The sequence below is a fragment of the Somniosus microcephalus genome, chromosome 8 (genome assembly GCF_052327205.1).
Source record: "Somniosus microcephalus isolate GS21.2 chromosome 8, FLI_Smic_1.0, whole genome shotgun sequence".
In the NCBI taxonomy this organism is placed as follows: Eukaryota; Metazoa; Chordata; class Chondrichthyes; order Squaliformes; family Somniosidae; genus Somniosus; species Somniosus microcephalus.
In genome coordinates, this window is record NC_140994.1 from 210,006,630 (window position 1) to 210,023,314 (window position 16,685).

Below are 16,685 nucleotides of genomic sequence, written 5' to 3' on the forward strand. Positions count from 1 at the left end.
CTCTATGGGCAGGATTTTCATTGGGCCGTGGAGTCGGGATTGGATGCGTGTGGGGGTTTAAAATCCCGAAATCGGGGGTCCTGAACCCAAGCTGACCCCAACCCGCCTCCATGCCAGTTTCAAAGGAGGCGGGTACCTGCCCCACACTGGGACCTGCCTCCCCGAGGCGGGAAGGGGATTAGTGCCAATTAACTGCCTGTGAGACTAGAACTAGGGGGCATAATCTAAGAATAAGGGGCTGCCCTTTCAAAACTGAGATGAGGAGAAACTTCTTCACTCAGAGGGTAGTAAATCTATGGAATTTGCTACCCCAGAGAGCTGCGGAAGTTGCAACATTAAATAAATTTAAAATGGAGATAGACAGTTTCCTAGCAGATAAGGGAATTAGGGGTTACGGGGAGAGGGCAGGGAAGTGGACGTGAGTCTAGATTCGGATCAGCCATGATCCTATTGAATGGCGGAGCAGGCCCGAGGGGCCGTATGGCCTACTCCTGCTCCTACTTCTTATGTTCTTATTATGTTCTTATGTTAACAGGTAGTTAACAGACAGTTTTTAGCCTAATCCCTATTTTCATTGTTGAAATGTGGGATTCCCGACGGCTCCAAACCACACCAAGTTAGCGAGGCGGGCCGTCGGGATGAAGGGCTTGGAGGGGTCGAGATGTCTGGTGTTCAGGTGAGTGATGGGTGCATGAGTGCAGAGGTAAGTGTGTTTCGTCTGTATAAAGTGTTTACAGAAGTTCTACTAACCTTTACTTACCTTTACAGCCTTCCTTCCTTCAGGTCTCGGGAGTCCCTCATCTCGCCGGCACAGAAAGCAGAATGGCCGCCAGCTGTCAAAATCTGCAGCCTCTGCTTTCTGTTCTGGGGAGATCTCTAAATCATCCTGAGAGGAAGGAATTAACCTGGAGTACAGATTGTCAGTGTTTGACAGCTTCAAACAGCTGTGAAACGCTGATATTTCATCTGTCAAAAGGTCTTGACAGATGAAATTTCAATCTGTGACATCACCTGTTGCCGGGTGGCCCTTAATTGGCCTGCTGAGCCCGCTGGGCGTGCTCAACAATGTCAATCAAGTCAAAATCGCGTGGGTTGGCTAGAACTTGATGGAGGCGGAACTACAACCCCAAAAGTTGTAGTCCCGTCTCCTACCCAACTCCGCAATGAAAATCCAGCCCCATGACTCTATTTCCCTCGTCATCCAAAGATTCCTTGCTTTTGTTCCCTCACCCTTCCCTTTTGTAGGAATGTACCTAGCCTGTACTTGGAACATCTCCTCCTTAAATATCCCCCATTGTTCCGTTACAGTTTTTCCTGTCAGTCTTTGGTTCCATTTTACCCTGGCTAGATCCTTTCACATCCCATATGTGTATAATTTTGACGAGTTGATAATTTATCTTTATATGTATTACAATTGAGAGCTTGTATATTTATTCTTCCAGCTCTCAAGCACAGATTTATATATTTCCTGGATTGGCTATTTATTCAGTTAAGCAAGGAAATTAATTAATTATTTCGGGTGCAATATTTATTTGATTTATCAGGGAAATTATTTATTTTGGCCAATCAAATATATTTATTTAATGTGTCAGTTATGCTAATTATTTATTCAAGACTTTTTAAATATTCTGTGCATGTCCCAGAGTCTTTTAAATGTTTATTCATTTATTCATTCAAGCTTGCTAGTTAGAAGTTAAACCTAAGTAAAATCTAGTCAATGCTTGTTTGTTTAATTAATAATGTATTTATTGCATCTGTTCTGTGATGCAATTATTTATTAACAATACTTGAAATGTAGCTAATTTGGAGAGGCAATTTAGCAAAAATACTCAGGAGCTCCATTTGTTTGCTGATGATTCCACTCTCCATTCATGAACTTCCATCCATTGCATACTGTCATTGAATACAACCTCAAGAAGTCTTACAATCCAGTAGCGAATCACTACAACTTGACTGATATCCATGTCTTTGGGTAGGGCACAAGTTTTCCTTCTTTCCATTCTACAAAAAAAAAGTTTTGTCAAGTCTTTTGCAATTCTAAACAATTGCTACACCTCTTAAATGGTACACCCACATATTTTCTATTGCTACGGGTACCTCTAAGAAACTTGTGTCCCAAAAATCCATGTACTTACCAGATGATTGGGAGCTGCATCCAGGACAGTCGGTGCGTTTAGGAGGCAGATATTGGGGCGAGACTCAATTATGCCGGGTCTCCACCCACTGCAAGTTGTCCTGGGATTTTGTGTGAGGAGGGGGATGAACAGCTGTTGCAGGAGCTCCCTTGTAGCCTGATGTCATTAATGGAGGTGGGACCATGGGGATGGCACCATCTGGAATAATTCCCATTAGTCCTGCTTCCAGTGCCCCCCTTCCTTGAGCAAAAGTGGGCCCTACAAGAGTGGTCCAGTCTTTTTTCATGGCCCCATTTCTTTGCCTCCCAGGATGGACCAAACCTGTTATCTACACCCAAACCCATCTCCCCCACATGTGTCCTCAGCAGATCCATATCAATCAGCCTTGTCACTGGGACATCTGATTTCCCAGTTTTGGTCTATGGCATCCTATGCTTTCTACTTACTTCTTTGAAACAGCAGCCAAAAGAGTCTCTGAAGCACAGGAAGGTGCCTTAGACAACTGCCAATGTCAAAGCAGAGACCCAGGCTCCCACAGTCTTGAAAAGAGAGGCATTAGAATCTTAGCACAATTGGTTTTATTAATAAATATTTACTAATAATAATAAAATGTAGCTGCAGTAGAGAGCTAGCTTAGTGCTACGTCTCCCATGTTTGTTTATTTAGTTTCTGCCAAAGTCAGTAGAAACCCGAGATCTAATGAACAAGTTTAATAACTGTACCAGTTATTTTTGTAATAATTCCATTTGTTTCTGCTGTTCCTCTTTTGTAATCATATTTGTCCATTATAAGAAAAATTGCTAAAAATGTTGCATGACCTCAAAATAAAGAGTTAATTCAGTCAGCCCACCAGACCTGTTTCCTGATAATTAAATAAATAATTGGTTCTGAGAGAGCTGGAAATAATTTTATCTGCTTCTACTCTTTCTTCTTCTTTATTAAATTCACCTGCTTAAAGAAAAATAAATAAAAGTTCTGCACAACTTGAAAACAAATGCTCAATCTAGTCAGGCTACCATAACTCTGTCTTGCTAATTAAATAAATAATAATTTCTTTGAAATGAATACATTTCCAAAGCTTTAATTTATAATTACTGGCTTGCTGGTTCTAGTCAAAGGCTGTGCTAGATGTATTATTTCTATATCTTATTAAAAATCTTACATTTGTACACTGTTCCAGTCTGCACCACTTGACTTCCTGTTGTCATGTTTTTTCTCAATTTTTTGTGTTAACTTTTGCCCATTCTGAATTCCTATGTCAACAGTTATTAGCAATGTTGCCGATAAGAACATAAGAAATAGGAGCTGGAGTAGGCCATACAGCCCATCGAGCCTGCTCTGATATTCAGTAAGGTCATGGCTGAACTTCTATGTCAATTCCACTTTCTCGCCCGATCCCCATATCCCTTGATTCCCTTAGTGCCCAAAAATCTATCGATCTCAGTCTTGAATATACCCATCGATTGAGCAGCCACAGGCTTCTGGGGTAGAAAATTCCAAAGTTTCACAACCCTCTGAGTGAGGAAATTTCTCCTCATCTCAGTCCTAAATGGCCAGTCCCTTATCCTGAGACTATGACCCCTAGTTCTAAACTCTCCAGCCAGGGGAAACAGCCTCTCAGCATCTATCCTGTCAAGCCCTGTAAGAATTTTATATGTTTCAATGAGATCACCTCTCATTATTCTAAACTCCAGAGAATATAGGCCCACTCTACTCAATCTCTCCTCAAAGGACAGCCCTCTCATCCCAGGAATCAATCTAGTGAACCTTTGTTGCACCACCTCTAAGACAAGTATATTCTTCCTTAGGTAAGGAGACCAAAACAATACTCCAGGTGTGGTCTCACCAAAGCCCTATATAATTGCAGCAAAACGTCCTTATTCTTATACTCCAACCCCTTTGCAATAAAGGCTAACATACCATTTGCCTTCCCAGTTGCTTGCTGTACCTGCATGTTAACTTTCTGTGATTCATGTACAAGGACACCCACATCCCTTGGAATCCCAATATTTACTAGTCTCTCATCTTTTAAAAAATATTCTGCTTTTCCATTCTTCCTACCAAAGTGGATAATTTCACACTTCATCTGCCACCTTCTTGCCCAATCACTTAACCTGTCTCTATTCCTTTATGGCCTCTTTGCGTCCTCCTCACGGCTTACTTTCCCATCTAGTTTTGTATTGTCAGCAAACTTGGATATATTACACTCAGTCCCCTCATCTAAGTCATTGATATAGATTGTAATTAGCTGAGGCCTAAGCACTGATCCTTGCGGCACTCCACTAATTACACCCCACCATCCTGTTTATTCCTACTCTGTTTTCTGTCCGTTAACCAATCCTCAATCCTATGAGCCCTAATCTTGTGTAACAACCTCTTGAGTAGCACCTTATCAAATGCCTTCTGAAAATCCAAATATACTACATCCACTGTTCCCCCTTATCTACCCTGCTAGTTACACCCTCAAAAAACTCTAATAGATTTGTTAAACACAATTTCCCTTCCAGAAAACCATGTCGACTCTGCCTAATCATATTGTGATTTTCTAAGTGCCCTGTTACCACATACTTAATCATAAATTCTAGCATTTTCCCTACTACTGATGTACATAGTAACATAAGAATATAAGAAATAGGAGCAGGAATAGACCACTTGGCCCATCGAGCCTGCTCCACCATCTCATGGCTGATCTAGGGCTCAAAGCCACTTCCCAGCCCGCTCCCCATAACCCTTCACTCCCTTATCTTGCAAAAAATTTGCCTATCTCCACTTTAAATGTATTTAATGACCCAGCCTCCACAGCTCTCTGGGGCAGAGAATTCCACAAATTTACGACCCTCTGAGAGAAGAAGTTCCTCCTCATCTCAGTTCTAAATGGGCGACCATTTATTCTGAGACTGTGCCCCCGAGTTCTAGATTTCCCCATGAGGGGAAACATCCTCTCTGCACCTACCCTGTCGAGCCCCCTCAGTATCTTATATGTTTCGATAAGATCACCTCTCGTTCTTCTAAATTCCAATGAGTATAGGCCCAGCCTGCTCAACCTTTCCTCATAAGTCAAGCACCTCATCTCTGTGGAATTTACCTAGTGAATCGTCTCTGAACTGCCTCCAATGCAAGTATATCCTTCCTTAAATAAGGAGACCAAAACTGTACATAGTACTCAAGGTGTGGTCTCACCAATACCCTGTACAGTTGTAGCAGGACTTCTCTGCTTTTATACTCCAACCCCCTTGAAATAAAGGCCAACATTCCATTTGCCTTTTTGATTGCTTGCTGTACCTGCATGCTAACCTTTTGTGTTTCATGCACAAGGACCCCCAGGTCCCGCTGAACTGTAGCATTTTGAAATCTCTCTCCATTTAAATAATAGTTTGCTTTTTTATTTTTCCTGCCAAAGTGGATAACCTCGCACTTTCCCACATTATACTCCATCTGCCAAATGTTTGCCCACTCACCTAGCCTGTCTATATCCCTTTGCAGATTCTTTGAGTCCTCTGCACAACTTGCTTTCCCATCCATCTTTGTATCATCTGCAAATTTGGCTACATTACACTCGATCCCTTCATCCAAGTCATTAATGTAGATTGTAAATAGTGGCACCCCACTAGTTACCATTCGCCAACCAGAAAATGACCCATTTATCCTGACTCTCTGCTTTCTGTTAGTTAGCCAATTCTCTATCCATGCTAATATATTACCCCCAACTCCGTGAGCTCTTATCTTATGCAGTAACCTTTTATGTGACACCTTATCAAATGCCTTCTACAAATCCAAATACACCACATCCACTGGCTCACCCTTGTCCACCCTGCTTGTTACATCCTCAAAGAACTCCAGCAAATTTGTTAAACATGATTTCCCTTTCCTAAAACCATGCTGACTCTGTTTGATTGCAGTATGTTTTTCTAAATGCCCTGCTACTGCTTCCTTAATGAAGGACTCCAGCATTTTCCCAACGACAGATGTTAGGCTAACTGGTCTATAGTTTCCTGCTTTCTGTCTCCCTCCTTTCTTAAATAGGAGTGTTACATCAGCGGTTTTCCAATCTGCTGGGATTCTCCAGAGCCCAGCGAATTTTGGTATATTGCAACCAAGGCATCCACTATCTCTGCAGCCACTCTTTTAAGACCCTGGGATGCAGGCCATCTGGTCCAGGGGACTTGTCGTCATTTAGTCCCATTATTTTACAGAGTACTATTTCCTTCAGACTAACTGGCCTATAATTCCCTGATTTCTCTCTCCCTCCTTTCTTGAACAGCGGGGTCACATTTGCTACCTTCCAATTCACGGGGACCGTTTTAGAATCCAGGGAATTTTGGAAGATCAACACCAATGCATCCACTATCTCTGTAGCCACCTCTTTTAAAATCCTAGAGTGTAGGCCATCAGGTCCAGGGGATTTTGTTGAATTTCTCCAGTACTTTTTCTTTACTAATATTAATTACTTTATGTTCCTCACTCTTATTAGACCCTTGGTTCCCCACAATTTCTGGTATGTTCTTTGTGTCTTCTGTGAAGACAAACACCAAATAATTGTTTAACGCTTCTGCCATTTCCTTATTCCCCATCATAATTTCTCCTGTCTGTGCCTTTAAGGGACCCACATTTACTTTCGCTAATTTCTTCCTTGTTATATAATTGTAAAAGCTCTTACAATCTGATTTTATATTTTTTGCATGTTAGTTTACTCTCATATTCTATTTTCTCCCTTTTTATCAATTTCTTGGTCACCTTTCGCTGATTTTTAAATCCTCAGACTTACTACTCTTTTTGGCAACATTGTAAGCCTCTTCTTTTAATCTAATATTATCATTAACTTCTTTAGTTAGCCATAGCTGTACCACTTTTCCAGTGGAGTTTTTAATTCCTCAAGGGAATGTATATTCATTGAGAATTATGAATTATTCCTTTAAATGCTTGCCATTGCTTATCTACCGTCATTATCTTTTAATCTAATTTCCCAATGTACCTCAGCCAATTTGCCCCTCATTCTTCTGTAATTGGCTTTGCTTAAATTTAAGACCCTATTTCGGACTTAACCACATCACTCTCAAACATAATATGATCCCCATATCTTTACTATAAGATTATTAATTAACCCTGTCTCATTACACAGTACTGTACTAGATCTAAAATAGCCTGTTCCCTAGTTGGTTCCTTGATATATTGTCCTAGAAAATTGTCTCGAATGCATTGCATGAACTTATTCTCCAAGCTCCTTTTGCCAATTTGGTTTGTCCAGTCTATATGAAGATTAAAGTCCCCCACGATTATTGCATTACCCTTGTTACATGCTCCTCTAATTTCCTGATTTATACTCTGTCCAACACTATGAGCTGGATTTTCATGGTGAAGGCGGGTTGGGGGCGGGGGTCTCCAAGGCGGTTGGGAAACCCGAGAGGCCGGGATTCCCGCAGGCCCTGCCGAATTTAACGTCAGGGCCTGATTTGCATGCAAGGCCTCGGTTTCCTGCCCACAGCCAGCCAGATTAAGAGGCTGGCTGGCTCTGAGCGGGTAGGCCTGTGGCACTAGACCGCACAGAGGAGGGAGGGATCACAGGGGGCCAGGGTTGGCTGGAGGTGCGGGGGGTGCTTGCTGAGGATCAAGGGGGGGTGCGAGGAACATCAGGGCCGGGTGGCAGCAACATTGGTGGCAGCAAGATTGGGGGACATGAGGAACATCGGGGGGTGGGGGAATGCGAGGAGTATTGGGGCCGGGTGTGAGTAACATTGGGGGCCGGTACGAGGAACAGTGTGGGGGTGCGAGTAACATCGGGGGGGGGGAGGGGGGCTGCGAGGATCATCCTGGGCCGGTGCGAGGAACATCGGCGGGGGGTGGCGGTTGGAGGAGCGGGGTGGAAGGGTGTAGGGGGGGTTGTGCAGAGGATCACGGGGCGATGGACCACAGGGCAGCCTGAGGAGCAAGGGGGGTCTGCAGAAGATCAGGGCTGTTAGGAGCATGAGGAAGGCAGGGGAAGGGGGGAGGCCTCGTGGATTGTTCGGGAGCCTGGGGGGTGATCGAAGGCCTTGTGGCGGGGGAAGGCCTGGGGGAGTCATCGAAGGTCTCATTGTGGGGGGGGGGGCTGGGTTAGGCAGGGACCCTGGATCCAGGAGGTAAGTGTAAAGGCACTTACCTCCTGGATGCAGTAGTCCTCGCCTTGCTGTAATTGCCGGGCTTTACTAAGTGTGTAAAACCCAACCAGCTACAGTTAAAAACAAAATGGAGGTTAAAGAGGCATTTAGCCTCATTATAATATTTAAATTGACATCCCGCCTCCTGGGAGCGGGTTGGCTGCCTGCCCTCGTCCCACCTCCATTAAAACCAGAAGTGGGCGGATTGGAGGCAGGTTTGCACATTCTCCCCGTGTTTGCGTGGGTTTCCTCCGGGTGCTCCGGTTTCCTCCCACAGTCCAAAGATGTGCGGGTTAGGTTGATTGGCCATGATAAAAATTGGCCCTCAGTGTTAGGGGGGATTAAATATGTGGGGTTATGGGGATAGGGCTTGGGTGGGATGGCTGTCGGTGTAGGGACCGGGTGCTAGGGTTTGGATGATCAGCCATGATCTTGTTGAATGGCGGAGCAGGCTCGAAGGGCCGAATGGCCTACTCCTGTTCCTATCTTCTATGTTTCTATGTTCAGGTCGGGATTCCAATTTTTAACAATTTAACTACCCCTATGCTCCAAACCTACCCATTTTTTTTAGGTTACAATTCCCCACTATGATTCTTGTTAGGGGGCCTATAAACTACTCCCACCAAAGTTTTCTGCCCTTTGTTATTTCTTAGCTCCACCCATACTGATTCTACATTCTGGGCTAAGATCCTTTCCCCCGACTGCCGTTATCTCATCCTTTATTATCAGCGCTGCCCCACCCGCTTCTCCATTTTGCCTATCTGTTTTAAAAGTCAAGTACCCTGGAATATTTAGTTCCCAACCTTGGGCACCCTGCAACCACGTCTCAGTAATGGCTGCTAGGTCAAACCCATTTTTTTCTATTTGTGTTATTAATTCATCAATTTTGTTATGAATACTTCGTGCATTCAGATATAGCATCTTTAATTTTAACTTTTTACTATCTCTTCCTGATGTGGCCTTAGTCGCTAATGCCCTATTACCATTATTAAACTCTCTGGGCAAGAAATGTATATACTTACTGTTAGCCCCCTGTTAGTGGCAGCGATTTTGGAAAAAATGGTGGCCGCGACTCTTGCACCAGCTGGAGGCGGTCCCCACGGCGACCACCATATTTGTGTGCCCCTTTGTGCTGCTGGTAATGGTAACCGGCAGCGCCCTGTAAAAAAATTGGTGGTGTGGTTAACCTGGCGTGCAAGCAGGCTGACAGGGGATAGCTGCAACTGTTAAAGGGACACACACATCAATCAGGAAAGTTTGAATGGAAGGGTTTGGCCTTGGTTTTTTGGATTTTATTGTAGTGGTGGCTTGCTGCAATATATGTGGTAAGTTTTTTAAGTGTTTTGGGAGTGCTGCTGGATGCTTGCAAGGGCTCAGATGGTAAGTGAACACCTTTGAGAAGACAGAACCTGCTGCAAATACTCAGCAGGTCACGCAGCATCCGTGGAGTTCCCGTCTCAGGTCGACATGCTGCCTGACCCACTGAGTATTGGCAGCATTTTATGCTGTCATTTCACATTTACAGTGTCTGCTTGTAGAGGGAAGAGGAAGACGCAGAAGAGGAGGAAGCCGAAGAGGAGCAATCAGACGGAAGGATGTATCCCAGACAGCCCTTTTGTGGCCGGGATATTTGACCTCGTCCTCACCAATCTACCTGTCGCAGATGCATCTGCCCATGAGAGTACTGGTAGTAGTGGCCACCTCACAGTCGTTGTGGAGACGAAGTCCCGTCTTCACACTGAGAACACCCTCCATCGTGTTGTGTGGCACTACTACCATGCTAAAGGGATAGATTCAGATAAGATCTAGCAGCTCAAAACTGGGCATTCATGAGGTGCTGTGGGCCATCAGCAGCAGCAGAATTGTATTCCACCATAATCTGTAACCTCATGGCCCTGCTCACTGATGCCCAGTTTGGGTTCCGCCAAGACCACTCAGCTCCCGACCTCAGTACAGCCTTGGTCCAAACATGGACAAAGGAGCTGAATTCCAGAGGTGAGGTGAGAGTGACAGCCCTTGACATCAAGGCAGTATTTGACTGAGTGTGGCATCAAGGAGCCCTAGTAAAACTGAAGTCAATGGGAATCAGGGGGAAAACGCTCCACTGGCTGGAGTCATACCTAGCACAAAGGAAGATGGTTCTGGTGGTTGAAGGTCAATCATCACAGCCCCAGGACATCGCTGTAGGAGTTCCTCAGGGCAGTGTCCTAGGCCCAACCATCTTCAGCTGCTTCATCAATGACCTTCCCTCCAACATAAGGTCAAAAATGGGGATGTTCGCTGATGACTGCACAGTGTTCAGCGCCATTCACAACTCCTCAGATAATGAAGCAGTCCATGCCTGCATGCAACAAGACCTGGATGAAGTTCAGGCTTGGGCTGATAAGTGGCAGGTAACATTCGCACCACAAAAGTGCCAGGCAATGACTATCTCCAACAAGCGAGAGTCTAACCACCTCCCCTTGACATTCAACGGCATTACCATCGCCGAATCTCCCACCATCAACATCCTGGGGGTCACCATTAACCAGAAACTTAACTGGACCAGCCACATAAATACTGTGGCAACAAGAGCAGGTCAGAAGCTAGGTATTCTGTGGCGAGTGTCTCACCTCCTGACTCCCCAAAGCCTTTCCACCATCTACAAGTAAGGAGTGTGATGGAATACTCTCCATTTGCCTGGATGAGTGCAGCTCCAACAACACTCAAGAAGCTCGACACCATCCAGGACAAAGCAGCCCGCTTGATTGGCACACCATCCACCGCCTTAAACATTCACTCCCTCCACCACTGGCGTACCGTGGCTGCAGTGTGTACCATCTATAAAATCCTAGAACTCTCTCCCTAACAGCATTGTGGGAGTACCTTCACTACATGGACTGCAGCGGTTCAAGAAAGTGGCTCACCACCACCTTCTCAAGGGCAATTAGGGATGGGCAATAAATGCTGGCCTTGCCAGCAAAGCCCAAATTCCATAAACAAATTTTTAAAAAAATATCCTGGATGGAATCATCCGCTTGTGGTCCAGCTGGCTGGGCAAAATGCATTTTTTGGATGAGTGAAATGAGGAAGGCACAAGGGTGGAGTTGTGCTGATGGGAGGGCAGGAAGCCTAGAGGTGCATGCCAGAAGGAGGACAACATATGAGGACACCAGTATTTTGTATCCTTTCAGCCCCGCCACTGGCCAACGGCTCAGCCATGCCCCTGCCAAGAAAGGCCTGCACCGTCTTCTTCAAGGGGGTGAGGTGATGCTCGGAATGGGAGATGTGCCTCATCATTGGTGCAGATTGTTGGTAGGTGAGTGATTGGGGGTCCTGCATTGAGCAGTGTGTGAGGCTAGTGGTTCAGTTGGTAGGTGACGTCTTTTGAAGATGCATTCACTGACCTTGACCAGTGGTCCGAGGTCATGAAGCTTCTTTGGGCACTGGAGCCAGATGGTGAGGGTGACACTGTTGGCAGTGATGGCCTTGGTAATGTACTCCCACATTGTTCTTTCTGGAGGGCCTCCTTGTCCTTGTGGGTAGAGGGCCAGTCTTGCAGTGTTAACCCCCTGCACAAAGCTGGAGTGCTGCAGGCGAGACCCTGGGTGCCCCTTCCCTGGTTGCTGAGTCATTTGTGTTAGTGCTGAGGCAGTTTTCCCATTTGTTCTGTTTAGGAAGGTAATTCAGCTTTAAGTGCTGAAGATTGACATTTGGAACTTCTTTTAAATATTGATTATTTGTTAAAAGACAGAAAGGGCTGAAAAATGTATTGAATCAGTGCTTCTCACTGCCCACAATGCATTGCGAGCTTCACAGCCTCGCACACAGACGCTCGGGGAAGCAGCAACGCCGCACCAGGACTACAAATTGGTCCCGGATCCCTCGTGTAACGCCACCAGGACGGCGTTGGACCTAAGGTTAGCGCTGCGCCACCTACCATCATGCACCCCACACCAATTTACCTCGTTTAGCACGGCGGCCATTTCGGGCGACCGTTAACGGCAGTTGGCGAGGACACTGACTGCTTTCTGGGCATCAACAAATTTTTCCCCCATGTCCCGCCCTGACACAATCTGCTTGATTTTACCCAAATCACTACTCTGCTCTACAGCCTTGACTTTTCCCTTCAGACTTATAAATTTACCCTTACATGAACCCTCCCTCCCCCTTATTAGTTTAAAGCCTATCTATTGCCCTAGTTATTCGATTAATGCTGCAATTATACAATCTGGCCAGAGGGTGGCTGAGAGCAAATTTCTGATCTTTTCCTTCCAACTTCAGCACTATCTTGATGGTAATTATATCTCCTCCAATAAAATAAGTTCTGTATAAAAAAAAAAGTATAAAAAATATGTAATATCATTTAAAGTTGGTAGATGGCTCTAGCCATTCTTGCCAAGCCTGCACCCTCCTTTTTGCCTTTGCGCTGGCTGCTTCTTAACCCAACCATAGGCTCCTCTCATGCACTCAGCAGTCTTTTGCTGCTTGCCCTGTATTCCTTCCATGGCCAGTTCCCAGGTGCCACTGATCCTTGCCTCTTCGCTGTGGCTAGCTGACAGGCACTGCCGATCCTTGTTCCCACTCTGTAGCCTGTTCATGAGTACTATTATTCCTTACTGCACCCACCCCCCCCCACCCCCTCAGAGCCTGTTCTCAGATGTTGCTGCTCCTTGACTTGCCCCCACTCTGGCTGGTTGCCACCGTCAATACATCCCCCTCCCACCAATACTACTCTGACTTGACTTTCTAGGTTTTCTATCCATCCATCACTTGGTGGCCCATTCTTTAATAAGTTTTCCAGGGCAACAGTGGACATGCTGCAAGTTTTCTATTCGGGGCCACCATGACAACTGTTCCCACTGACATTGTTCCCAACCCCTGCTTTGTGGCCTAATTCTTACCAGCATTAATCCCAACCCCCACTGAATGCCGACTCTGCTGGCCATTATCAAATATTTTTCATTGTTAGAAAATCCATATATAGTGACTTTGTAGTTTAACCAAAATTAATTAAATAAGTTTTTATTAGTGTATGTAAAGAAATAAATTAGAGAGTTAAGTTGAAGGTTTAGTGTCCTGGGAGTAATGGGGGAGGGGGGCTTATTAAAGTATTAGATGGACAGTATTTACCAGTTCTTTCTTTCTTTGTAGCATGGAATGCTTTGTCATAGGGAATGGTTGAGTAACTTCCAATTAAACATTGGGATGACGGTCCCTGTCACAAACTTCCCTTGCCATCGATTCCATCCCTTTCCTCAGCCACTGTCTCTGGCTGAGCCAGATAGTTTGCAACCTCAACGTTTTAGTTGATTCTGAGCTGTGCTTTCGACCCCATATCCTCTCCATCACAAAGACCATCTACTTCCACGTCCATAACATCGCCCGTCTCCGCTCCAGCCTCAACCTATCTGCCGCTGAAACCTTCATCCATACCTTTGTTACCTCCAGACTCAACTATTCCAATGCTCTCCTGGCAATATTCCCATCTTCCACCCTCCATAAACTTGAGCTCATCCAAAACTCTGCTGCTCTTCTCCTAACCTGTACCATGTCCCGCTCACCCATCACCTCTGTGCTCGCTGACCTACATTGGTTCCTGATCCACCAGCACTTAATTTAAAAATTCTCATCCTTGTGTTCAAATCCCTCCATGTCCTCATCCATCTCTATCTCTGTAATCTCCTCCAGTCCTACAACCCTCAAAGAGCTCTGCATTCCTCCAACTCTGGCCTTGTGCATCCCCCACTCTCTCTGCCTCACCATTGGTGGCCGTGCCTTCAGCTGTCTAGACCCCAAGCTCTAGAATTCCCTCCCTAAACCTCTCCACCTCTCGCTCCTCCTCTAAGACTCTCCTTAAAACTTACCTCTTTGGCTGAAATTTTAGTCATCCTAATATCTTCTTCTTTGGCTCAGTGTCAATTTTGACTGAATGCACTCCTGTGAAGTGCCTTGGAATGTTTTCCTATGTTGAAGGCACTATATACATGCAAATTGTTGAAATTAAGTGGGCTGATGGGGTTTCTTCATTAAAAATGACCCTGTAATCTGTTGCAGCAGCAGCATACGTGGTTATCACATTACTGTAGCCATTGGCTCAAAATAATGTCGTGAATAGAATTCAAGTTTGCTCGAGCAATGTGCTGTAGAATAATGAGAATTTTACAGGTCGCCTACATAAAATATGCAGGACTTCAGAATGGCTCCCTCAAACACAGGCCCATGAAAAGGAAATATAAGGGTTATCTGGAAGCAAATGAAATCTCCAAAAGATCGAGCAGGACTGAAAAACCATAATTTTTATAACTAGCATTGAGCCACAGGGATTTCTAGGACCCATCTCTCCTAGATTTCATAATTCCTTTTGAAGATCAGTGTCAATGTTGAGAAGCTATGCAAGGACCCAAGGATTTTGCTTGTTTTCACTCAAAGTAATTAGGCCAACTGGTGGTCATCCATATCAAAGAAACAACTCTTCTGTGAATTGTCCACTCTGAATAATTATTTATTTAGCTCTTCTTGACTCTGGAGCAATTATTTATTTAGCGTGTGGACATTTACTTGTTTATTTACTGAGCCAGATCATTTTTTACCTATTTATAAGACTACTAATTATTTATTTATTTATTAGATAAACTTATTAATGTTATTTATTATTTGTCTTTGAAACTAGGCAATGTTGTTTGATTTTACATACATCCCAATTTATGAGGAAATCTATCTCAGGTGCTTACTAATGTGTAAGGCCCATAGTGCTAAAGTAAAAGATGGGTTGTAATAGGTAACCATAATAAAAAGCTAAATCACAGCAGGGATTCCAGTCCTGAAGGAAAATGTCAGTTCAGTATCAATGTTACAGCAAGGCTCTCAGGGGGGAGGAGAGTTAAGAAACTGAGAAAGATCTGTGACTCTGGTCAAAGCAGTGCGCATCAGTGCAAAGGTTTTCAGATAGAAGCATGAGTGCAGTAAACTATAATATTCAGCTGCAGTGGAAAACATATGTAATACCCACTGGAAATGTTATGTACGCTAAGTATGGTTATCAATCTTTAACTTAGACACTGTATTATCATTGTTATAAATCCCTGGGTTAAAGTTGCCCACGTGAAGGTACGGCAAGAACTTTTAAGGACACAATGTGACTAAGAGCAGACTTTCCATAATTCTGCACCAGTATCAACTGTTGCAGACAGTGAGGCTGCGCAGTCTCCAGGCAGAAACCCCAGGAGGAAGGGGTGGAGTCGAGGTTTTCGAGCGGGAAAAAGGAGCGACTGGAAGAGAAGAGGGCAGGAGCTCTGAAGAGAGGGCTCAGGAGGCAAATGGCTGCCGCATCCCGTCCCGGGTTTCCAAACTCGGCCGCCGCCCTTCGTATTAGTAGCTCTGCATCCAGAACTCAAAGTGGGATTCAGTGATCGTGAAGAGAATTCAACGAAGGGGTTCGGAGTCGTAAGTCTTGCAGACATTATACATACCATGAGCTCCAACTTAAGCGCGCCAACGAAAGAGTGCACTCGAATTTGGACACAGGGACAGATTCTCCTTTGAATCCATGTAAATGGAGAATGTATGTTTATTATGTCTAGATTCATTCTAATGTATGCAAATATCTAATTTAGTTCATTGACCTGTAATCTTCTTATACTGTCTGACGTTAAAACTATGAAGTAAGATAATTAGAATTAAGCCATTGTAGTAGTGATCTCCTTACTGGACTATAGAATACTGTCTACAACAGAGACCACATCTCACATATATCTAGAGAACCGTGAAGGGGTTACACATATAACTTCCAATACCAGGGCCATTGGCAATTGTCTATTGTCTGGATATTGTTATCCATTTAACATCCACAGTTAACATATATATTCCAATTTACCAGTTTCTGACTTACTGAATTGTTAACTTATCTGAACACTTTTTTGCCAGTGTTCAGTTAAGAAACCTATATTTGTATGCAGTCAATAGCTAATAAGTAAATGAAGAGATGGAGTCTGAAGTAGGTTCACAGAATACAAAAGTTTCAACAGTTTGAGGAGGAAAAACGAGGTGCTAGTGAAAAGCGAGTCCGTTTAATCACCAATGATTATTTATCTCGTGCAAACCTCGCTGCTACAGTACCTTAAAGTGATCTAATGATTTTGTGCTTTGAATTTCACTACCCAAGAGAGGGGTAATGTTTACAGTAACAGCCAGCAGTGGAATAAATGTTTCCTGCTTTCCATTTGGTTGATAATATTAGCTAGACTGGCAACAGAAGCTAATGGGTAAGAGTCGCAGCGAATCCCCAAGTTCAGGCTCTCCGGCCTCGATCAGCCATTATGATCAATGCCAACTGGAACCAAACATTAGATGTTTAATTTTCTTATGCCTGGTCTTGATTCAGCTAATTGGAGCATTATATTGTTATATTTCAATAGATCTTCTGGTATCTGGCTGC